This window comes from Larus michahellis, chromosome 12, assembly GCF_964199755.1.
Source record: "Larus michahellis chromosome 12, bLarMic1.1, whole genome shotgun sequence".
Lineage (NCBI taxonomy): Eukaryota > Metazoa > Chordata > Aves > Charadriiformes > Laridae > Larus > Larus michahellis.
The window spans coordinates 6,549,472-6,569,878 of NC_133907.1; the positions used below are offsets into that span (position 1 = coordinate 6,549,472).

At 54.1% G+C, this 20,407-nt stretch overlaps 2 long non-coding RNA genes across 2 annotated transcripts; one reads left to right on the forward strand and one right to left on the reverse strand.

Annotated features, from left to right (window-relative positions):
• Positions 1–1,515: 1,515 nt before the first annotated feature.
• On the forward strand, positions 1,516–8,978 carry LOC141750344 (uncharacterized). Its single transcript, XR_012589643.1, has 4 exons — positions 1,516–1,645; positions 3,438–3,627; positions 4,666–4,816; positions 7,772–8,978. It is a non-coding gene; the product is annotated as an uncharacterized LOC141750344 (long non-coding RNA).
• Positions 8,979–16,355: 7,377 nt separating this feature from the next.
• Positions 16,356–17,318, reverse strand: LOC141750255 (uncharacterized). Its single transcript, XR_012589623.1, has 2 exons — positions 17,179–17,318; positions 16,356–16,580 (listed from the first exon to the last, which is right to left on the reverse strand). It is a non-coding gene; the product is annotated as an uncharacterized LOC141750255 (long non-coding RNA).
• Between the last annotated feature and the right edge of the window lie 3,089 nt (positions 17,319–20,407).

Sequence of the window (20,407 nt, forward strand, 5' to 3'; positions counted from 1 at the left end):
ACCTCGGATTCATCAGCTGGAAATGATCTCATCGCATTACAGATTCACTTTCCTGGGAAACTAAACTCCTAGTGTAGTCATGGGAAAGTCTCACCTTCCCTTTTTTATTTTCCTTTAGCTGAGTTTCTATTGAAATTAGCTTGGCAGGCTAACAACTCAGAAGCTGAGAGACAAAAGAAAACCCTTTGTTACTATTAGATTTTTTTTATTCTCATGATTTGCTTACTAATCTCATGATTTTGGGGAGATGGCAAGTGATTTTTGAATATTTAATGACATATATCCAAATCTATAGAGAAGGCAGGCCCCCTCATAATACATTTCACCAACACAGTAGTCTATTTGTCCCATTGCCAACAAAAAAAAAAAAAAAAGTAAAGCCCAATAATTAATTACTGCTCTATCTTTTGTATTTTTCTTTGAGCTGCAACACTTTCTGTTACCTCCTACTCTTTTTCTACCTCTTACAAATTCTTTGCACAACTGGAAACCCGGCTCAGCAAATCCGATCCAATATCACCATAGTCGAGCAAGGAAGGACTTGGCTCCTCTTCAAAGGGAGCTTTTATCGAGTGTTTAGTGTGATGTGACAAAGCAGGGAAGTGTGCCATGGATGCGATGCTTCCAAATCCCCCCCTTCTACCTTGATTAAACTTGAGAGCGATCACCCTCGCCAGGGTGATGCACCCTGCCAACGCGCATCTTGTTTACAGCTGTGCTGAGTTTTCAGTGCATTTTCCCGTTTCTTGGCTAGGAGAACACGCTTCTGCTTTACGCCCTGCATAAAATCCCATTTAAAATATCAAGTTTCTAGTATTTTGCCACTAGAGCCATAGGAACTAGAAAGCCGGGACGTCACTCGTGTGTGTGAGGTGACGCTTGGGCCGCAGCAGACCTGCACGGTCCCGCTGTCAGTGCAGGAAAGCTTTGGGTGAGGGCAGCAGAAACTAAAAAGATGAGCCTGGGACTGTTTTATTGTGGTGGGGACAAGACTGTGCTGTCTGGTGTCAGCGAACCCTAGACCCTGCTGTAAACTCCAGATGAAAATTTCACAGCATTTGCCATTTCATTTTGCCCTATTTTATTTTGTGTTTTTCCCTCTCATTCCTAGATTATGCTTTATTCCTAATATTGAAAAATTTAAATCATTGGATCAGTCTTATTTTTACCAAAAAAAAAAAACCCTGAACACCACATTTTGGCAAAAAAATACTTGACAAAACATTTTCCTTTTATTAATTTCCCAGTTGTCTATGGCAGTCACTTAAAAAATGGCTGCATCGAACTGGTTTTACTTAAAAACATCCTTTCTTTTTGCTCTTTTTTTAAAATTTTTCTTCCTTCACAAGAACCAGGCTGGTTTTCAGAGAAACTTTGACAGGCAAAACGCACATCAGCACCCTGTGAAATGTCCATGTTTGGCTTTGAATCTGTTAGGTTACATGGAGAAAAAAATTACATTGTGAATTTTGCAGTTCAGTGACTGTGTAGTGCGGTGCTCTTGCCTTGCAGTTTGGGCAGAATACGCTGGAGGATGAACTTTTCTCCCTGGTCGGTCCTGCCTCTGCCCTGCGTTTCGTCCAGCTGGCCCCAGCCCATCGCTCTGTGCCCAGGCAGCCAACTGGCTTCCTCCCCTTTTCTCTAGGTAATCTTCGCTCTTTTTGTTGGCTAAAATGACGCGAAACACTCCATTTCAGTTGCAGGAAAAAATCAAGATTATGGTACGGCGCTGAACCTTTCTTTGCCAAGGACTCACCGGTTTTCTGTGAAGGCATTCATGGACGGTGGTGGGACACCGGACTCAACCTGTGGTTGAACTTGACTCTGTGCTGTGATGACAACCGAGGCACAGCGCTGCGGCCACGCTTGCACCCAGGGCTGGTATGGGGTCACGTATGGCATGGTCCTGGGCACAAAGGCACCCTCTGCGCCGTGAGGAGGCCTTTCTGGTGGGCTCATGCTGGGGCAGCCCTAGCTCAGCTCTTTGCTGCTTTGCCCACCTCACGTGCAGAGAAAAACCTTGGCTTAGCCTGGGTGAGATCCACCTTTGAGCGTTTGGAAGGGGGAAGCACCTAACTGCAGGTTGGTACACGCTGCTGGGAAATAGCCTTGGACCTCGGCCAGCCCGAAGGAGGGAGGTGGCAACGCTGCCTTTGATGCCTCGGCTCCCATTGAGTGGTAGCTCCTGGAGGGGTGGCCCTGCAGGCAGAACCACGGCGGGCTCTCCAACAAGCTGTTCCCATTCCTTCTCACCGCGAATGCAGCAGCCCACCTGCTCTCCGCTGTGCTGGAATATCAGCCGACACTGGCGCCTTGGCTCTGTTGTTTCAGACCGCAATGAGTAATTTTTAATCCCTCTATTCAGAGTGTTTTGAGGAACAGGAGGAGAAACATACGGCATATGCTCACCTCGGCTCCCAGGAGGTGTGGGGGAGCGTGTCCCAGCAGCTGCTGGGGTAATCCTTGTCCTTCTGTCCATGATCACCTCTGAAAAGTGTGCTCAGAGTGCCTGGGCATCACCCCACAGGCAGGTGGGCTCCACCAATGCCTCCCCTCTGCAGCCCAACAGGGTCATGGGCAACGGCATGTGCAGTACAGAGGGATTGGAGGAGGGTCTCCATCCTCTCCTAGGTCTCCTTCAGGCAGACCAGCTCCACAGTGGTGCTGGGAGCACCTCAAAGGCGCAGGTTATCCCACAACAGTCACAGTGGGGCAGAGGCTTTCAGGGCATGGGTGCCTTACGGGGTTGGAAGTTGGTTGGATTAAGGACTTATATTTGACCAAAGAGGGTCTATGGTGAGATCCAGGCTGGGCACAGCTTTGGCCTCAAAGCACATGAGATGTCTGCAGCGGTGGTAGGTGGGGGCAGGCTGCAGAGCTCAGCCACTGGTAACCTGCCTCCTGGATCCCGTACTACCCGGTGCCTTCCTTTGTCATCGAATCCCCAGCATGTCATGTCTTGATGTACCATCATTGTTCATTGTCCTGGCCCTCATCCTGACCCTACTGTAGTCAACATGAATGGTGTCGGTGGTGTTGGTGGAACCAGCATGTCTTCTTCTCCCTTTGTTTCTTCCCTCCTGCATCCCCTCTTGCCTGCCCCGGTCTCGCTCTCTCACTGCAGCGCCTGCTCTGGGCACCATCTGGTGAATTTTGGGCTGTCTCATCTCACCAACTGTCGTTTGTCCTGGCTGTGGTGTAAACGTGCTCACATTTTGCATCAAAGGACCCCTAAACCACTTGCTTTCTGGGCCAGCCGGCCTGTCGGAGAGGAGCCAAGCAGTTGGCACTCAATAAGCAACGAGCATTAATAAAAGCATTACAGTGAGGTTAGTGCCTCATTAAAGTAATGCTAACGAACCGGCTGCCTTCCAGAAGTATGAAATTTTAAATAACACTTCCTCCTTCTAATTTTATGTATAATTAAATCTTTCTAGGGAGGCAATATTCAGTTCTCCAGGCTGCTACAGCATAAGCAAAGCCCAGTTCGGAGAAGATGCTTTGGAAATGCACTGGCACTCCTGGGAGTGGTCTCCGGCCCCATCCTGCGCCCTCATCGTACACCGTGCAAATCTTTGGTGTAGCCACGCCGTGTGGTCACAGCAGTGTCCTGGAGCTCGCTGCACCGTAAGCACCAGCACTGGGGGACCCGGCTGTGCCCACAGCCCTCCCTCCCCCCCTGTGCTGGTCAGGGCTCTGCTGGCCCCCCATCCTCTGCAGGTTTGGCTAGCATGGGATGAAGGCAGGCTCAGCACCCTGTGTGCCCTGCTCCAGCTCAGCCGCAGCCGGTGCACCTGGGTTAGAGTGGCCAAAGGGAACCATGCTGGCATGGATGTGGCCCCGAGGTGCAGGAGGTGCCATTTGTTGCAGCTCTTGTCTTGCCAGCAGCAGGGTGCAGCTGGGAGGCCGGGCCAAAGGCTGCCATAAGCCTGTAGAGATACTGCAGTGAAAGGCTCCGCAGCTCGTGTTTGCAGCTAGCACCCTTTGCCAGGCAGAAATTTTTCACTCTGAGGGCCAGGAGCCCCTGGCCCAGGTTGCCCAGAGAAGCTGTGGCTGCCCCATCCCTGAAGGTGTTCAAGGCCAGGCTGGACGGGGCTTGGAGCAACCTGGGCTGGTGGGAGGTGTCCCTGCCCAGGGCAGGGGGTAAAACTGGAAGGTCTTTAAGGTCCCTTCCAACCCAAAGCATTCTGTGATTGTGTGTCTGGGAGGGAGAGGTCCCACGGCTTGTGTGCAGGAGCTGCAGTGCCTGTGGTCCACAGGCGCTCGCTGCTCCACAAGCAGCATCTCAGCTTTGCCGATGGAGATCGCTGGGTTTGGGGGCTGGGAACTGCTGCGTCTTGGCTGAGTGTCTCAGATGGAAAGCAGCAGGGATTTGTACCAGAGGGGTTTTGCTCCGGGCCCTCCTCCAGCCTCCTCGAGCACCCTTGGGGCCGGCTCCAGGTGCTGCTCCTGGCTCCCGCGCGGTCCCGGGGCTGCAGCAGCTCTTGCGCCCGCCGCGGCAGACACCCAACGGCCCGCCGAGCCCCCCGGTGCCATTGTCAAGCTAATTAATTCTCCCCTGCACCGAGGAATAGCCGTGCTCTTGGGAAGGTTTGGCAGCGGCAGCGAGGAAAGCAGCTGCTCCCAGACTCACAGCCCCTTTTTATTTCGTTTGCCTGTTTTTAGCAGCATGTGATGGGCACGTGAGCAACGGCACTGGCAGACATGCAGACACCGGGGCATCTCGCTGGCTGTTTAGCTGAAGCTGCTGCCTTCCCCATTCATGTGTGAGCACACATCTTCTCTCCACTGGTCCTCCTCATCTCGTCTGCAGCAGGTTTTTATTCTCATGCTTCTTTTGAAGCCAACCCAGAGGTTTCATTGTCAAAGGATGGTGTTTGATGGATGAATCCCTCTCTTTTACCTTGCCTGATGGGGAGGGTACAGGGCAAACTCAGTGTTTTTCATGATAAATGCCACTTTCTTGAAGAGAAACAACCAATCCAAATGGTTTAGCAGCCCATTTGGATGGTCTGCCCAGGGGAGAGGGTGTCATCAGATTGAACTTGGTGTTACGCTGCCGTTTTACGTTCAGTTTGTTGCAGAGGCTGACTCAGAGCTCGGCACAGCTGCAGGCTTGTGCTAAGGCTCTTCCCCTGCTGCCTCCTAAAGCTTGTGGGTTAGAGGGACCTACACATCATTCGGCTTTTGGGTGTACGTGCCTGGGGCTTGGCAGGGTCTCAGGGTGCGGCACACCCACAGCCCGGGGGAGTTCATGTCTCACTGGAGAATTTCTTCTTCGTTTGGGGCATTATGGCAGAGATTTTCTTCTTGCAAAGGCCCCAGCTCTGAGACAATCACTGTCCTTGCTGCAGGGAAATTAATAGGGTGTCCAGGGGCAAAGGTAAAACTAAACTACATAAGTAAATGTTTGCAGGATCAGGACCTTATTCAGGCATAAATCAGGTAGCTCCAGCCAACAATAGAATTACCTAAGTATAAAATCCCATGTAAGCCAGTAAGATCAGCTCCAAACCTGCTATGAATTTGCTTTTTGTTTCCATGCCAAGAATATATCACTTCTAACTGCTTGCAATCAGGTCTGGTCCTTTTTATTATTTTTTTTAAGTGCTTTTGGGCACATTTATTTCCCGTCACCAGCAGATACACATGGAGCCTGACCCTCCTTTTCTCAGGCATGCCCCAGCCTGCTTCGCCCACAATAAGTTGTCGCTATCAGGGGCTGTATTTTTTTCTTTCCTTGCCTTTTCTGTTACTGCATTCAGTAAACAAAGGGACAGCAGTGACAATCCAAAACCGTTCTTTGTATTTGCCTGGGAACAGAGTCAACTATTTGTTGGTCTTTTGTTGTTGGGTTGTTTTTTTTTTTTTCCTTTTTTAACTGGTGACCGTTTAAATGGCTACTGGTACCTGCGGTGCAGCATATACTGGTGTTGCAGGATTTGTTACCAGATGGCCCTGGGCAGTCACGGAGGAGGACAGGGAACTGCAAGTGGGAAGTATGAAAGGGCACGGTGGTCCCTACTGCCTCCTGGAGAATGTGGGAATAGCCTGCAGGGTTTTCCTGGTCCTCGTACGTGCCTCAGTTTCCCCAGTTCTCAGCACACTGTTTCGAGATGGTGCCCCAACACAAGGTCTGGTGATGTTTGCACCCGGTTGAGCTGGGAGGAGACCGGTTCTTGTAAATGAGCTTGGGCAAAACACCTGGGAGAAGGAAGGCAGTGAGAGACGGTAGAGAGAGAAGGAAGCCGGACGCTCTTTTAGCTCGAGGGCAAACTTTTATTGGCCTCTCCATCCATGTGCAGCAGCAGTGAAGGCAGCTCCTGGTGCGGTCTCTTCCTGGCAGACACCAGGAGAAGTGTCCCCGTTCCCATCCCTGCCTGTCCCTCCAGCTACAGCCCATGGAAGGGTGCTCCAAAAGCCTGGGCCGAGCCTCCTCTGCCCCGTCACACCGGGACACAGCAGACCCCGGGACAGCAGCTGTGAGGAACAGGTACGCATTTTCCAGGTGACATTTAGGCTCTTAAATTATTTTTGAAAATGGCCCAGAGGGTCCTAATTTATATGCTGTAGAAAATACTGCCTGTGACCTGCATTGCCGTGAACGCTCCGCTTAGTGGGTTTTTTATAGGCTTTGCCTTCTCAGTCTTGTGTCTTGAAGCAGAAGCGAAATCCACCAGGTAACTGCAGCTGCTGTTCCCACCGTTGTGTTGTCCTCGTGGCACACCTCTGCCATAATGGCAGCTCGGTATCTCGGCTATGTCTGAAATGGGAGTCCTTCTCTAACGCCATGGAGGGGATGGCTGGCTGGCAGGGAAAATAAATCACCCTGAGCTGACGTCCTTTAGAAACCATTATTTCAATAGACCACAAAAATGAAGAAGTGCTGGGGTGAAGCCAGGCGTGACTCACAAACGGCCGCGCTGGAGTGTTCACCCGGGCGGCCGGGACCCATGTGCGGGGCTCGGTTACACCGGTCCCGACAGAGTGGCTCCCAGGCGGCATCCACAGCACAGCACCCTCCTCGCTTCCCTCCAGGCTGTTTCAGGGAACCTTTTGCAGTGATTTCCACTTGCACCATCCAGCGTGGGAACGGGCAGGGAGGGCAGTTCTGTGCTGCAGGTTTTTCGGTGGTTAGTTTTGTTCAGCTCTGGAGCAAAACCCAAGCCTTGCGAGTGACCATGCAGTACGAAAGCATCCTCTCGCAGCTCCAGAGCAGTGCTTTTCCCTGTGCGTCGGGCGCTGACGTGGGCTGGGGACACCGTGGTGCCTTCAGAGCCGTTTGTCACCCCTGGGGGCTGAGGAGAAGGGGCGGGAGCTGCTCCCCTGCCTCCGCCAGCCGTAACCGCCGTGCTGCAAACCAGAAGCCCCTGCAGCAAAACGTCCTCGGGAGCCATATGGCATCTCGGAGGCTTTGATCGAGTTGAATGAAACCCAGAGCAGCCCGGCAGGTTGCACTGTGAGCCGTGGCGAGCCGGGGGGGGGCCTGTCCTACCCTGCTTGGGGCATGGAGGCTGCCAGCCCGGGCATTAACTAAGCGCCTTAGTGTCTGCCGGCGGTGCCCGGTGGAGGTGCTGGCGGGACCGGGGGGTTTGCACGTACAGGAGGATGGGTTTGTGGTCAAGTGACACACGTGGAGGGAAGAGCATCTCAGGCTGAGGTTTGAAACAGCTGGCAGGGAGACGGTGGGTCAGCGGAGCTGTCAGTGGGGGTACGCGGTGTTTGCTGTAAACCCAGCCCATAAAAGCCACGATTCAAACTTCGTTTTCAGGATGAAGGCTGGCTCTGCCAAGCCACCGTGAACTGCAGGAGAGGCCTGACCTCAGCTCTGCTCTCTCTGGTGGGGATAAACAGTCCTGGAGCGCATTGGAAGGAGAGGTGTGGACTCGGGTCTAACCTGCTGGTGTCCGCCAAAACAAGCTGCAAATCCACAGAGGCAGGAAAAATTCACAGAGGAGAATTTCTGCTGGATTTTTACCTCTCACCTCGCTTCAGCACTTTGTGATGCTTCAAGTTTGCCATGGAAAAAGAAGCAGCCCAGGTCCATTGAATCTCAAACCTTATATTAAGCATTTATTGTCTGGTCTCCAGGGCAGAGCCATCTTCCAGGCCAGGCTCAGCCCTCAGCCCTGCCCTGGTAGGACCGAGTGGTTGTGAGCGGCATCTCCGGGGCCGGGATGTCTCAGGCTGGAGGAGGGATGTGTTCCCTCCCGCCTGGAGCGACGGGGAGGCCACAGCAACTCACTGAGCTCAGGGCACTGGCCAGAAAGGGCAAGGACCTGGTGCAGAGGATGGATGTTTAATGTTGCAAAGGTTTCTGCAGGTTTGGGCTGTAATTCTCATAATGCAAAAATGCCTGATTTCCGAGTTTGCTCTTAAAGAAAGTAGGGGGGGTGGAGGCATGACAGTTTCTGACAGATTATAGATTAATTTTTTAACTCTGTACCCATAAAATGTTGTCATGCAAAAAAAATCTGACCCCTACAGAAACTCATTTCAAAATGAATAACTGCAGCATTTTTTCTTTTCAGTCATTGTCTAGAAGGGATGTTTCAGTATTGCTGGGACTTCCCTTTCCCACCTCTCTTCACCAGAACGCAATATTCTGATATAATTCTTGGGGCATTTGGGCTCTGATAGCATTTGCTTCCAAGCCTCCTGCCACCTCACAGAGCTACATGAAGGTACGTAAGCTTTATTCCTCCACTTTCTCTCTCCCAGAAGGAGGATGGGAACTGGAAAATTCCTCCAGTTCCTCAGTGAAAGGGTTGAGGCGATAGGGCTCTGCAGAAAACATCTCTGGCAATGGGCTCTCGCAGCAGTTTTATCTGCTTGCTGGGCTGAAGATCCTGACCGCAGCCATCGCAGCAGATGCTCTCTGGAAGCACTCTGAAATTAAATCTCTTTCAAGCAATAGCAGAACCGTTGGAAAAAGTTATACATCTAAACTAGCAAAGGTGTTAATCTGTCTCAGGGGCAAAAAAAAAAAATTTCTAGGGGCTTTGCTTGGTTTTCCTGCACCTGAACAGGCTCTTAGGCCTGTGCCCGTGCATCGCTGCGTGGAGGAGAAGCCCTGGCACAGAGTGGCCACTTCTGCTAATAACGGGAAAGTTGGTGTTTGGTCCTGGTGTCAACTGGCTTTAGCTTGGAGAGAAACCTTCACTAATAGCTGATTTGTAGCATTTTTACAGTGAAATAAAAGATGCCTGGAATTATTTGTTGGTCACCAAGCAAATGATTTACTGCTGAAATGTTCCAGAGGCCGTTTACAAAGTCTTGATTGACAGAAGTGCTAAAAACTTACAACCCTCCACATGGCATCCCCTCCCCAGCGGCAACCCAGGCCCAGGGCTGGGATGGGAGATGGAGATGGAGATGATGGAGGTGATGGAGATGATGGAGGTGATGGAGATGGAGCCTCCTCCTGCAGGAGGAGCCACAGGGGTCACCCGGGGCTGAAGAGCGGGGAGAAGCTCATTTGTTATGCAAATGTCTGCTTGAGCCTGGCGTAGACAGTGGAAAGCTCTTGAATTATTTTAAGCAGAGGACAAAAGTTCTTTCCCTCCCCCTATCATCTTGGATCCTTGTAAAAACAAAACAAAACAGAAACCTCTGCATGAACCATCTGACAATGATCAGCACTCGGCTTTCCTGGCAAGAGCCGGGTGGCCGGGTGTACACAGGCGCATGGAAATAGAACAATTAAGAAAAAAAAAAGACTGTATTGGAAGCAGCCGGGCTTTATTTTGTCTCGATGAGAGCACGAACTAGTCATCCTCCAGCCTTATCTCCGTGATTGTGCAGGCGACAGGGGTGCTGCAGGGCTGTCCCTGGGTGACCGGCAGAGATGCCCCGCTGCCTACCTGGGGGCAGGGGCGGGCTGGGGCTCAGCCCAGGCTCTCCGGGCAAGGAGGGGAGCAGGGGGGGGCTATTTTGGATGCATGAAGCACTTGCAGGCCAATAGTTCAAGCTGGCAGCCTGGCTCGTGCAGAAAAGCCACCCGTGCATGGCAGCAAGCTTCCTGCGCTGGGCTCTCCCGGCCGCCCGCTCCCGCCTGGGGCACCGGCCGCGGCTTTGCATCAGCAGATGTGCATTTCACGCTGCTAAGAAAATCCCGTCAGTATTTACATAGCGTCGAGGGGACAAAGTGGAGCCTTTCCCACGCGGGCTGCAGGATGCTGTTCCCGTGGGGAGAGCGGCTGATGCCGTGCTGTGTGTTCCCGGAGCAGTGGCCGGGCGAGGGAGCGGCACTGCCCATACTCTGCTCAGCGGGAGCCACAGCAAAATCCTTTTTTCCAGACAGATTGCACCTCTCCAGAATAGTTTCTGCCCTGAGCCAAGTCCTCCCCTGGCTTCGGCATCCCTGTGCCCCCACACCACGTGAAAGCCAGGTGGGCAGCTGCGCTCTGATGTGCAGTGTTCAAAGGGCTGGTTAAACTGGGGACAAATCTGCTTTTAAAAAAGGGCTTCAGAGGGGCCATTGCTTTTGCTGGCACTTGGGCAGCCACTGGCTGCTCCCCAGCTGGGGCAGCTGCGTGGGGAACGCAGGGGGACGTGAGACAGACCTGTATTTTGGGGATACCAGCACAGCAGAAGGTGCCGGGATGATGCAAAACTGAATTAACACGAGTCTTTCAGGGCCCATGACTGGCCGTGTCGGTCACCACCTGGGAAGCAGGAGAAATCCCTCTCCCTGCAGTGATGTCTGCCTGCCTCCTCCCCTGCCTGGGGCTGTGGGGGGCAAGGAGGGGGTTTGGTTTCCCCACAGACCCATTCACCCTCCCAAAGAGTCCGGCTGGTTCTGCAGCCCTGTGGCCAGATGTGGGTGTAGTGAAAGAGCCCCATTCCACGGGGCTGCTGGGCACAACCCAGCCACTGGCGGGGGAACCTTGCTTTTTCCATGTGGAGCATATCACACGGGGTCACTTCCAACGATTCCTGCATGGCCGTGTTCCCCTGTCCCAAACACTCCTGCCGCTGCCTTTGCAGCTGCCCGGAGTCACCCGTGTCTTTGCTGCTGCTGCTGAGGGAGGTGAGCGAGGCCAGGGAGACTGGGGAAAACCCTCCACAAACCTCAACACCCCCCAAAACCCCCAGCCAGCCAAGTTCAAGCCAGTGCGGGCTCTGCCAGCTCCCCAGCCCAGCGCCAGCTTGCATCTCGGCATCCCGGCGGAGCGTGTGGCATCCCTGCGAGCTCCCGGCTGGCCTCATCCCTGGCTTGGATCAACTCTGTCCGGCGCGCAGGGGAACCGGAGGCACTTGGCCGTCCCGTGTGGCAGCGGCTGCCACGTGTGCCGTGTGTGTGGCAGGGGGTGAGCTGCCGTGCTGGCGGTTCCCAGTCGCACACATCACCCTGCCTTGCTGCCACCACCTCGTCTGGGGGGATCCTGAGGGCATGGGAGAGGGGGGAGGTCTGGGCAAAGCCCCCCACCATCGTCTGCACCATGGAGTGAGAGCAAAAAGGCTCATTCCAGGGCCATGAGCTAACTGGAGTGAGCTCAGCTGCTTTTACTAGTCATATCATGAATAAAAGAATTAATTAATATCATGAATAACAGAATAAGCGTGATGTGCCACGACAGCCCATCCTTGAAGCCGAACTGTGACCGGCTGAGACTGAAGGTGACAGTGGCACACGCTTCGGTTCCTTAGTGCCATGTCTGCGCTGCAAATTGTCCACTGCAATTCTTCATTGCTTAAAAGCAGTTGCTCTCATGGGCATTTTTGAAATTGTTAGAAAAAAATCTGTGTGGGCACTACAATGTTTGTTTTCTCCAATGACTATTTTTAATCTTGTTTTCCATTTAAAAAAAAAAAAAAAAAGAAAGAACAAGATAGATATGAATTGAAACTGTGCCTTTAAATACGGCATGCTAATCGCTGCACAAAACTAAACACAAAATTAGGGAGAGCTGGAGGATGCGCCTAAAAGCTGTGAAAGGCTGAAGCCTTTTATGACACTGGCTTGGCAGCTCTGCGAGAGCCCAGGGACCAGGGCCGGGGCACGGGCAGCTGGCGCCGGAGGGGTTAAAGAAGTGGGATCACCCTGCGAGGAGGGAGCTGGAGCTGGAGCTGGAGCTGGCCTTTCCAGGAGAGGATGCTGGCATCAGCTCCCTCAGTGTCTTCCCCATGGCAGCCAGCCTCAGAGCGCTGCCGGTGTGCCCCGGCGAGGCACGACGCAGCCCCCAGTGTCCCTGGGCAGCGCCGAGCACAGGGGGCGGCGAAGGCAGCGAGGGGGATGTTTAGTTTTTATGCCCTGTTGGTTTCCAGCGCTGGAGAGGAGCCATGCAGGGAGCTGCGCCCTCCCCCAGCTCCCCGGCCCGGCGCTGGGGCTCTCCACTTTTGTTCCCTTGCTGGGGACTTGGCCGAGCGGCATTTGGCCCGAGCCAAAGGAGAGATGGCCAAGAGCAGCAAGCCAGGGACGGGGGCCCTGCCGCGGGAGCAGGGGCACCCCAAAAGCAGCGACAGTGTCTTGCTCCATAGCGCTGGCAGTGCCACATCGCGCTCGGTGCCATGTCACCCAGAGAGCACGATGCTCGGGGACAGGAGCAGCTCTGCACATGTCCTGCTTTGGTTTTTAGGAACCAAGCCTTCCCCTGGGGAATGTTCATGCCTGCAGCCGGGGAGGGAAGATGGGGGACGGAGGCGTGTGGGAAGAGCGGTGGCACGGACCCTGGCGAATGTCACACTGAGCTATTTTAAGATTTTTTTTTATCTTGCTGCCCTCTGACAAAAATGCGCTTTGGAGCAGGGCTTATCGTGTGCAGTTTGGCACATACTGGGGGAGGGACTGGTGAGGGGGTGAGCGATTTTTCCCCGGTGAGCTGGGGGCGGGCGATGGGGAGCAGGGCAGCCGGCGGCGCAGCGGCGGTGGGTGCTGCTGGTGGTGCGGCAGCGGTGGGTGCTGCCGGCGCAGCCGTGAGCACGTGCCACGGGAGACGGGCATGAACAGGAACGGGCCTGACCCAGCCGGCCCGTTTGGCGGCGCTCCAAGGGGGCAGATAAAAAAAGCAACAGGTATCTGAGCCAAAATCCCAGCCCAGGTCTCAATCAAGGGAGCGCCAGGCTTCGTTGGGCTCCCGGCTTCCCAGCATCACACAGCCCACACGGCAACCAAGGTCGGACCTTGGCTGGGACCTTTCCTGCCTCCAGTTTCTAAACTTTGGATGGTCCTCAACAGGGAGATTTATCAGATGAAAGCTGCTGCCTACTGTAGCCACTTTTCCCCATGGTTGTGGCCCAGGGAGCACAGGGCATCAAGTGCAGAGGCCAGACGAGTGGGCCAGCGGGCCTGCCCTGTGGTTGCCACCACCCCCAGCTCCCGCTGGCTCCTGGGGAAGGGTGAGGAGGTGCCAGGTTGTGGGGAGATGCTGCAGGGATGCTGGGGGACCCACCCCCGAGGTGAGGGAAACTCTGCAAACACTCAGCCCGGCAGCACCACCCCCCGCAGGGGCGCGAGCCCGGGATTCTGCGAATTATCACCCTCGCCCTCGCCGCTGCTGGGGCTGGAGATTAGGGAGCTGCTCCTTATCAGCCACCGGCCCCGCGCCCGTGGGGCTCCTCTTTCGCTCTTACTCACCGGAGAAATGAGTAAGCCCGTTGTAACCGTCGCGCCGTGACGCTCTCGGGCAGCAGGCTCGGGCTGCGCTCGGTTGCGTTGGGGTGGGGTGGTGGTTTGGTTTTTTTTTTTAAAGCCTCTCAGCACAGAAACCTATAGCAACCAGGACGCATCGCAGACGCCCGCGGGAGCCGGGGCTGCGCAACCGACGTGCTGGAGCTCAGTGCCATTCACCTATGGAGCCCACCGTGCCTGGGGGGGATGGGAAGAGGAAACACTTGTGTGCCTGTGCGTGTAAGAGGGTGAGAGGGAAATCCAGGTCCCCACTGTGCCGACAATCTGGCAGGGCCTCCTTTGCACAGAGACCCCCCCATACCTGCCCCCGAACCCACTGCCTGTGCACAAAGCGCTCAGTCCAGTCTCTGAACCTGGACCCACCTCCTGTGTGCATCCATCCATCCATCCATCCATCCATCCATCCATCCATCCGTCCGTCCGTCCGTCCGTCCGTCCGTCCCAGCAGGTCTCAGCCCCTCCAGCCTCCTCCCACGCCACACCGGGATGCTCTGCACAGCAGCCATTTCTGGCAGCTTAGACAGAAGCTACAAGAAAATAGTCATGCATTCTTCAGCTTTACTAGGCACATGACCCGGACAGTGCCAATGGTACAAACATTTGGATTCAATTTATTCTTTTCTCTGCAGGCTGTGTCTCGGCTGGGCGGCTGCAGAGCTGCTCTGGGGCTGGGGCTGGGGCTGGTCCCCTGCCCCTGGGGAGAGGAGCCAGGGCAGGCGGCTGGCAGTGCCCGGCCAGGGCAGCCTGGCAGCATTTACCCAACCCAGTGGGATATTTATATTATTTTTTTCCATTCAAGCCGGTGCAGAGCTGCTGGCAGGACTGAAGCTTTCGCCCAGATTGCAGATGCCCAAAATATCTGTATTCTGGACCCAGCAGACTGAGGCTGAAGTGCTCATGGTCGGCTGATTGAAGACAGCATTCGGGAATACAGACAGACACCCGTGGGCAAAGTGCCTGAGCATGGTATGGCAGCGGTGGCAAGAGGCTGGGGGACGCCACCGGGTGCTGCTCAGCCCAGGGCTCCCCCCAGCAGGAGCCAAGGATGACCCCGGACCGTGCATGCCCGTCTCCCAGCCATGGTTCTTGTTCCAGCACGTTATTTTTTTGCTATTTTTTTTTCCAGCCTGCTGAAATGTGAGCACAGCCCAGGGCATGGTTTTGACCTGGACCAGCTCATGCTCATCCCAGCGATGCTGGGGCACAGCTCTAGGGCTGAGTCCTGCCCGGCCCCCCGGCAAACCCACCCCACCGGCTGCATCCGTGCCGGCGATGGCTGCGTCTGACTGAGACAGAGATGGCATTTCCAGCCCTAAGTAAATTGACAACACGGTCCCAAATTTAGCTGCAGGGCTGGGCTGGGGCGGCAACGAACGACGGGGCTCCTGCAAAGCCTCTTGCAGCCCTCGGGGTGCTCTGGCGTGGGCTCAGCAAACGGGGACCCAGCGAAGGGACAAAGCCGCAGCACACGGTGGGCAGGAGCTGGGCGGTGAGAGCTGCGTCACGGGCTGAAATGCCTCAGCACCCGAAAACCGGTCCTACCTCCATTAAATCGGTTATATTATATTGCTGCTATGTTAGGCTCCTCATTTTAAATTAACACCTAACCTAAACTGCATCTGGCATCTTCAGCAGTCAGGATTTATGAAATAAAAGTTAAAACATAAGTTGAAACAAGGCATGCGTATGTAGTCTTTCACACGCACATATGAATACACACAGATATTGATAGAAAATAGGTGTTTGTTCATACACACGTGTTCGTACATATATGTTTCTACTCAGAGTTATATGTTATATAAATATAGTCATATATGTTATAAATTCATAGATTTAGAGATGGATTTCTAAAAATACATATTTCTATATGTAGATAATATAGAAATATATATATATTTTTATAAATCTATAATCTATCTATATTTAGATAATATAGAAATATAGTATACATATTTTTATACATATAAAATTCATTGGAAAAAGGAAACCAAATTAGTTTATCTTCCTAAAATGGCACGAAACAATGAGTAGCGCACGCTGTTGGAAAGGGATCGGATGTGGGTTTTGGAGGACTTTTTTTCTTCCCCTGAGGGTTCATTCTACCATGTTTATGTCTAAACCCTGCTAATTTTAAAGCTGGCTCACAGGAGACTCATGGTAGGATTTATTTATTTCATTTCACTTTCATTTCACAAAGCTTTGCTTACCGCGCCGGCGTGTCAGCAGCTCACGGACGCACACCCAGCTGCCGCAGCAGGCCAGCGGCTGGGGGGACCCGTGTGTGCACAGTGACACCCCCCCACACACACGGTGTTTACCGAGAGGCAGAGATTAAACGGGAACCGCTCAAGCGTGCTTAGGCTGATTTTTTTTAAAAGATCTTTGGAGTGTTAAACATGTAATGAGATGCTTAAGGCTGTTTTCAAACCAAGATGTGGTCCTGGCTGATTTACAAAAGGCCACGCTCTCCGGCTTCACGTGGGTAAATGCTTTTAAAAAAATCATCTCCTGGGACTTCGGGGCTCATCAATTCAATAGGACTTAATGATCGGGCTGCCCGAGCCGCTGCCGAAAGTGGGAGTTGAGCTCCTCTCACATGTCAGTTCTTTAGATTATTTCACCTTGTGCTTCTTTATCTCATTTCTATTTAAAGCTGATTATGGCGGCTCTTGAAAGAAGATGCAAAACACCCTTAAATAAGGCACCACTAATACCAATGGCGTCCAGGTGCAGTTTTTAATATTGTCTCCCCTCCCTGCTGGTCGGTGCTAGTTGGGTGGACAGGGTGTGTGGTGGGGGTGCAGCCCCCCTCATTCCTGGCTCCAGGAGCCAGCTCCCCGCATGGAGGGGGACAACGTGGTCTATAATGGGGATAACGGGGCACCATCACTCCTCCGGTAAATGTGCAGCTCATGGCGTGTGACTGCAGCAAGCAGCTCAAAGGCGCCTGTGGGGGAGAAGGAAAAAATACTTCGTGTATATGCATATGTATTTTTATATATAACCGACATACGTGTGTTTAAATATAGCAGCATGTAATTATATATGTTTAAATATATGTATATACAAATAAATATACTCTTGCACATGTGTTGAGGGCTCTTTAGAGGCAGGCGTGAGCCCTGTGCTGATGGGCAGCGCTGCCTAGAGTCCCCCTGCAGGCAAACACCCAAACACCGTGCCACGCTGGCACTGCCCGCGTCCCAGCCCGGCCCCCGGCCCGCGGCTGAGGCCAGGTACAGCTTGTACCCAACACGGTCCGGTTCACCGGGGCTGGGCCTTTTGTGCCCAGTTTCACCCTAAAATATCGCAGCACTTTCAGACCAACAGTGTCTGATCTTTCCATCCCTGGTGTCTCCATCTCTGAACTTTTCATCACCAACTTCTCCATCTCCAACTGCTCCATCACCACCATCAGCCTCCCGAGCACGGGTACACAGCTAATAAATCTGAGCCTTTAATCGCCCTCACAGAATGGGAGGGTTGGAAGGGACCTCTGGAGATCCTCTAGTCCAACCCCCAAGTCCTGCACAGCGTGGCCTTACCTGAGCCATCGTCCCTCTCGCTGGGCCTCGTCACACCTCTGTGCTTCCAGGTTTGTGATGCTGGTGTCAGCAAAAGGATAAACCCGACATATTTGGCTTTCATTTTTAGGTAACAAATCACACACGCACACACACACACCCCGGTAACACATTGGGTTGCCTCACCATGTCAGGTCCCAGCGGACAGGCTGCGTCTGACATGGTGAGGCAGCTCTGCCTGGGGCGGGGGGGGCGCAATTTACAAACCCTCTGCTTTTATCTCCTGCAAGGTCCCACGTTTTTGATTATTTATGTAGCTAAAAACGATGCAAAAATTAGTGGTGGGGGAAAAAAAAAAAACAAACCTCCATAAATCCCATTGCTAAAGACATCAATAAGGGCAGAGGGGGCTGCTGGCCCGGGGTGCCGAGACCCCTGGGGCTGGAGAAGGTCACCAGAAGACCCGCTGTCTCTAGCACCCAAGGGAGATTTACTTATTGCCCTCCCCCCTTCTATAAGTTTGGGAAGTTTTCCGCAGTCCTCTGGGCGAGCGGGGCCGGCGCGGGCGCAGCGGTATCAGCAGCCGCGGGTCTATCAGGCTGAGCAGAAGCTTTTCCAGGAACTATCTAGTGAAACACATGACCGTGCCCCTGGCCGAAGGGCGATACGTGACAGGCATTCACTGGGCTCCCGGCGAGTCAGTTGACTTTGTTATTCAAACTATTTTAGTGATGGTTTTTAATCCCAGGCTTAAGTTTTTTCTTTTTTCCTTTTTCCCCCCTCCCCTCTCTTTTTTTCTCTCTGAACAAGGGAATCTCTACGCTGGCAGGATTCAGAGAGGCACAAAGGAGGGAAAAACAAGTTTCAGCCAGAAGAGAAAAGAAAAAAAAAAAAAAGGGATGCTGTTAGCATTCCCTGTATGTGAGGGGGTAAAAACATTTTGCTGTGAACTTTATTTTAAAGGGTAAGTGCCAACAGCAGCCCAGTTACTATGCAAATAAATCCTGTGCTCGGCCTTTCTCTCTCAGCCGTAAAGTTTTGGCGCTGGGACTCGCGAGCTGCGGGAGCCGGGCTGCGGGAGCTGGCAGCGTCCCCAGTGCCCCCAGCCCTCCCTCCCGGGGACAGCCACCGGCTGGGGGTGCCACCGCAGAGCCCGGGACCTCCATGGCAGCCCCCGGGGCTCCCCAAGTGTCTCGGCCAGATAACGTGGGGGTGAGCGCTGCAGAGACGTGGGCTCGGTGTCCCCCTGCCCCTTATCACGAGCAGGTTTGGGCAGCTGCTGGCAGCAGAGCCCTCGGCTGTGCCCCCACGACAGGGGACACCCCGGGGCAAGGCAGTGGCTGGAAAGGGCAGCAATCCCACCCCAGCCATCCCCTTCCCGCGGCGGGCAGCTGGGGGGGGCCTGGCACCAGCCACGAAGCATCGCCGGCAGCTGGGACGTGGGGCTGGCTCTCTGGTGCTGCTGCGGGCTGGCAGGGGGAAGGCAATGCCGGCATCCGCTGGGCTCGTCCGGGCCATGGCCGAGCCCCGGCACTGGTATTTGTGGCGATGGCTCCCCGTGAGCACAAGAGGGGCTGCACGTGCCCCAGCCCCCACAAGCCGAAGCTTGCCCTGACAGCCCCGCTCTGATGGTTTCCTATGAAAAAGATTTGAATTTGTGATGCAAATGACTGGGCGTGTGGGCACAGCTGCCGGGAGAGGGCCTGGACCAGGTGATGTGCCCAGGGCAAGGTCCGGACCCCATGGCCGTTCCCACCCCCGCAGCCCGTGCCGTGCAGGGGGCTGCCCTGCCAAAACCATCCAGCCCTCGCCGCTCCTCCCTGCGTGCCTGCGGCCGCACAGTGCCACGCCGCAGCTCTTGCAGTGGCACCGTGACTCCCCAACCCGTGCCCACCCCCGGCTCCCGTCTGCAGCGAGCTCGCTTCGTCCCAGGACAACGAAAGGCACACGGTGCAGGTCAAAGAGGATGCTCCATCAAGCAATGTGTGCAAACAAACAAACAAACAAAAAAATATCATGCTTTTAAGCAATTGCAAGGTGATTTAAGCACTCGTCCTGTGCTACCCTGACCAGTCAGGAGGCACGCAGCCACCGCCTGCCATCCCACACCCCCCACAGTCCCCCCAGCTGCATTCCACTCTTGTCCCTCTCACACAGCGACCCATCGGACTCTTCCCACTTTCCCAGCCTGACACCGGGCCAAGGAAACGCTGGGCTCCTTGTCGGGGGGGGGGGGGCGTAGGCTTCCCTCGCCACCTGCCATCGCACCCCCACTTCCACCCGGGAAGCCAGACAGCTTGTTATTATTATCATTATTATCCTGCCCGGCCACGATTTGACAGTTGGGTTTTCGCAAACAGGAAGGCGGCAGGTCGGGCTGTTGTTTTGATGTGGTTGTTTCTGCAAAATGAGCCCGGAGCAAAACTGCGCGGGATGCAGGAATGGCGTTCGGCAGTGGTGGGCCGGGTGCCGGGCAAAGGAGGCTGCTCAGCGCCGCCTGCCCCCTCGCTTCCCAGCAGCTTTGGCCACCTTTCAGGAAATTAGAGTCAGCTAAATGGAAAATCATCACTCTTTTAACTTTAAAATGCACCAGACACGGTTTGCTTGGGTTTTTTTTCAATGACAAATTAATCTTTGGAGGCCTCGGTCTTCCCATTGACCTGGGAAGACACAGGTCCTCGGCGAAGACAAAAGCCGACGTTCAGCAGTGCGGGAGCCCTGCCTGGGGACAGGCACCACGACGCTCCCGGCACCCTCGCCCGCCTCCAAAATCCTCCCCTCCCTCCTCCTCCTCGGAAAGACTCATGACAGGGAGAGAAAAGAATTGCTGAATAATCTCCAGCCCCGATAGTACTTCAAAGGCAGGTTTCCCGGGCCAGGCTGTGCTCCTCGCCAGGGCTGGGCTGGATGCGGCGCTCGGCTCTTACTCCTTTGGCAGCCCCACAGCCATATCCAGAAACTAATTACTTAAAAAGGAAATAAATGTCACCCGCATGGTTGTAAGCAAAACCCTGGGCAGGACGAAGAGCCCCACCAGGATCTGCATTCTCACGCAACATGAGCAAGGGAGGAATGAGCTGTTTCCATTCATTGAGATGGGCTGTTTACTCTGAGACCTACTGATGATGTTAGACGTGCCCACTCTGTGCCTTTAAGTTCCGCAGTTGATCAGACACAGTGCTGAACTGCCTCAACGTCCACCCTGCTTCCCCAGGATGGCTTTAGGTGATGCTGTTCATCGTCACCTTCC